Source organism: Benincasa hispida, chromosome 4, assembly GCF_027475165.1.
Source record: "Benincasa hispida cultivar pf3 chromosome 4, pf3_genome.v1.1, whole genome shotgun sequence".
Taxonomy (NCBI): Eukaryota; Viridiplantae; Streptophyta; class Magnoliopsida; order Cucurbitales; family Cucurbitaceae; genus Benincasa; species Benincasa hispida.
This window is the reverse complement of record NC_143481.1, coordinates 6,792,649-6,796,566: the sequence shown is the minus strand read 5'-3', so window position 1 is coordinate 6,796,566 and position 3,918 is coordinate 6,792,649.

The following is a 3,918-nucleotide window of genomic DNA, read 5'->3' as shown; positions in this document are numbered from 1 at the left end:
TACACGATCTGTCTTTCCTCCGTTTGTTTGCCTCACACCAAGTCCGAACAAAGCCCACCCTCTGGATTCTCACACCGAAAATACCAAGGTCGCCTTGTTGGTGGTGTCAGACTCAACTCGACATCGTCGAGGTTTTATGGAGGCCGTTCGTGGTGCTTTGGAGGAGTTCGTTCGTGGTGTTGCGGAGGAGTTCGTGACCGAGGAGATCGTTGAGGACGAGCGCGAAGTGTTCGTGCTGTGTTTGTGTGATGTTGCAGTCATGTAGATCTAGCGCTCGTGGTTGCTGTTGTTTGATCAGAGTGCGCATCGGAGCATGGAGACGCTTCTGCCATTGTTAGTACAGTTTTTCCCTCTGTACATTTGATGTTCATGCTATAATTTCTCTGTATATTTGCATAACCATTTGTGTTCAAGTCGACTGTAAATGTATTGTTGATTGATGATTGTAATTTGGAATAGTCTTGCTTCCGCTGCTCACGGAAATCTCGAGTGGCGATTTCCTTCAAATAGATATTTGACCCATCGTTATTACAAGCAACCTGTGAAAGGTCGACTTGCTGATTATGGCTAAATCATTTGTGGACATAATATATCTACAGTGAGGGGAGTGAAACTATGGGCTTTAGTGGAGTGACCATTAGTTAACAAATGGAGATTAATCTGGTCTAATGTGTTTAGCCAATTAATCTTGGATCGTTGAAGCCCATAATCTGTAGGTCCGCGAGGTCCCCCTACTAGCTCATAACGGACTAGCTCTAGAATAGCGTGATAAGTTAATTTGAAGCGTTCAAATTAGAATTAAGGGAATTAGTAATTATGTGAGATATAATTACATATTTAATTTAAGAATTAAACGGAATAGGAGAATTTATATATTTAAATCATATTTAAATATGATTTAAATATATAAAGATGGATATGTGTTAAAATTAATTTAATATTTGATATTAAATTAATTAAGTTTTATTCAATAATTAATTTATGAAATTAATTAAAATTTTAATTTTTTAAAATCAAAATAAAACTTTGATTTTGTGATAAAATTGGAAAAAGTAAAAAAGAAAAACTCTAAAATGGAAAAAAGAAATTTTCCATTATTCATCTTTGAAGTAGCTCACACATAATGCATCTTCTTGGCTTTGTCTTCTCCAAGCATGAGCTGCAACTCATGCAACTCACTCATTTGCATGTTGATCTGCAATATAGTGAAGAGATTGGAGCGAAAAACGATGATGCAATCTATAGAGATTTTGAGAGAAATTTTGGTTTGAAGAAAGAGTTCTCCAGCTAGTTTACTGCAGTGAGCATTTCTCCTTTTTCCCTTGATTCAAGCTTGTTTTGAATCCCACAACTCAATCTAGAGCACCAAGAGAATAGTGGAGAAGATCTTGAGGTGGTCTACAACAAGATTTGGAGAAGGTAGTAGCTAGTGAAGGAGCTTTAATAAGTTTTACAAGAGGTATGTCTTGAAACTCACTTGTTTCTACAAAAGCATGTTTTATATTTTGCCAAAATTAGTGAATTTGAGTGCTTAGATGATCCTTGTGCTTTCGCTATTGTTGATACAATCCTACACTGGCATGGGAGGATGAAGACACGTACAAGGACTACGTCAACAATAAATTCGATGTCAAATGGGTCAATGTGAATTTCGTGTATATGGCAATGAATATCAGTGAGCACTGATGGTCCTTGCAATGGATATTAACATTGGTCATATATTCATGTTCGATTCACTTTCTACATACACACCAATGACAAAGCTGGCGAATTGGTTGGAGCCATTGACTGTCACAATACCATCCCTACTTCCCTACTGTGACATGGATCGTTCAAAGCCGGATCTATCCACATCCCATTGGAAAAATCTCGCAATCTATGCACGTCGAAATACAGCACAGGTCGCTTGATTGTGACATCTTTGCAATAAAATTACTAGAATATCTAGTGACTGATGTCGATCCGTCCGTAATCACTCAGGAGAAAATGAGTGAATATAGGATGCAGTTAGCATATAAATTGTGGGCGAACACTCCGTATTTTTTATATGTATAAAACACGTATTTTTATTGTATTTTTTGTGTATGTAAAAACATGTATTTTTTATGTATGTAAAACATGTATAAAATAATTTTATCAAAGTTCAAAGTTCAATATTATACATTTTGTCAAAACATGTATAATTGAGCTACTGCTTTTTTCATTATATCAATGGTATATAAAACATTATATCAAAGTTCAAGATTCAAAGTTCAAACATTGAGAAAGCGAGGTTTTAAGAGGGTGCGAGATTGAGAAAGCGAGATTTTGAGAGAGCGCGACATGGAGAGAGCATGAGATTGAGAGAGTGAGATTTTGAAAGAGCGAGATTTTGAAAGAGAGCGAGACTTTGAAAAAATAGAAAGTATGTTACAAAATGAAGATTGCTATTATAGAAATACTCTAGCTTGTTATTGTTTTTTGTTTACCAAAAGTATGTTACAAGATGAAGTATGTTACAAGTATGAAAAACTAGAAAGTATGTTACAAGATGAAGTATGTTACAAGTATGAAAAATTCTTCTTTGGGGCCTGATCAATGGTATTTATAACACTAAACTAGATGAGAGGTGTTTGTGTCACGATTTCTCGCATTTTCAGTACATCGCACGGTTGTGAGCGGTTCGTTACAATTTTGGCGGTTATGCCCATAATTCCCACACCGACACATTTCATTTTTCTGCGAAATTCTTCTCTGGATGGTATTCTTCTCACTCTCCATTGCCCGGCTTGTGCCACAAACTTTGGAGGAAGAATAGTCTTTTCTACATATCCAGGATGTCTTTTCTATTCAGATATGTGCCCAAGTGTATTTATAGGCTTCGCATACACAGTCATTAGAGAGTCCACTGTATAAAATCGATTGCAAAGACTATGAATGGGTATATTTCGTTCCTTGGCAGCAACAATTGCATGCGAACATGGGATACCAAGTGAGTCGAATTCCTTACACATGCATTCCTTCGTGTGAAAACTCATAATACCATCCAATCAATTATCTCGCACGTGGACTCGATAACAATCAATAGGCTCAACCCGATATCGTTTGCCCTTATCAGCCTCACTTGCCAATCAGGTTTCACAGTAGTCAGAGTGCAATGTCGTTCTAAATATCCAGTAATTCCTCCATTCATAGAACCACGATTGAAGCATTCCTCTAACATGTTCAATCAAGCATACTATGGGCAATAGTCAATACTCTTTAGTTAATGAATTGAAACACTCTGCACTGTTGGACGTCTTGTTGTCATATCTTCGTTCTATTTGGTAAACTCATGCCCACCTTTAAGGACAGATGTCTTTCAGATATTTCATGACAGTACCGTCTCGAAAATTATGGAGTTCGTTCTATTTTGTCTGGAACTTTGTCATGTGAAATGCCCTTGTTGCATCTCTAAATATCCCAACAACCGTGTTATCCTTAAAGTTTGTAATAAGATTTTATTCTATGTGCTACGTGCACAATTTATGAAATGTCGTGACAAAAATGTACGAATAACATTGCTAATAGATACCATCCGATCATACACAAACACCAGATTATCAGGTTCTCCGATACTGCATTTCAAGTTCAACATAAATCATTTCCATGATCGATCGGTTTCATTGTCCACTATTGAATATGCTAATGGGTATGATTGATTGTTCCCGTCCATAGAAACTGCAACCGACATGGTGTCTTTGTATTTTTTTTTCAAGTGCGACCCATCAACAATTAGCACAGGCCGACAGCTTGTGAAACCTCTAATACAAGGCCCTAATTCCATAAACATATACTTGAAATGCACCTCATCTTCAAGTTCGATCTCAAACACTATACCCGGATTCTCTATTTTTAACGCTTCTTCATAAGCATGTAGTATAGGGTATGAGTATTCTA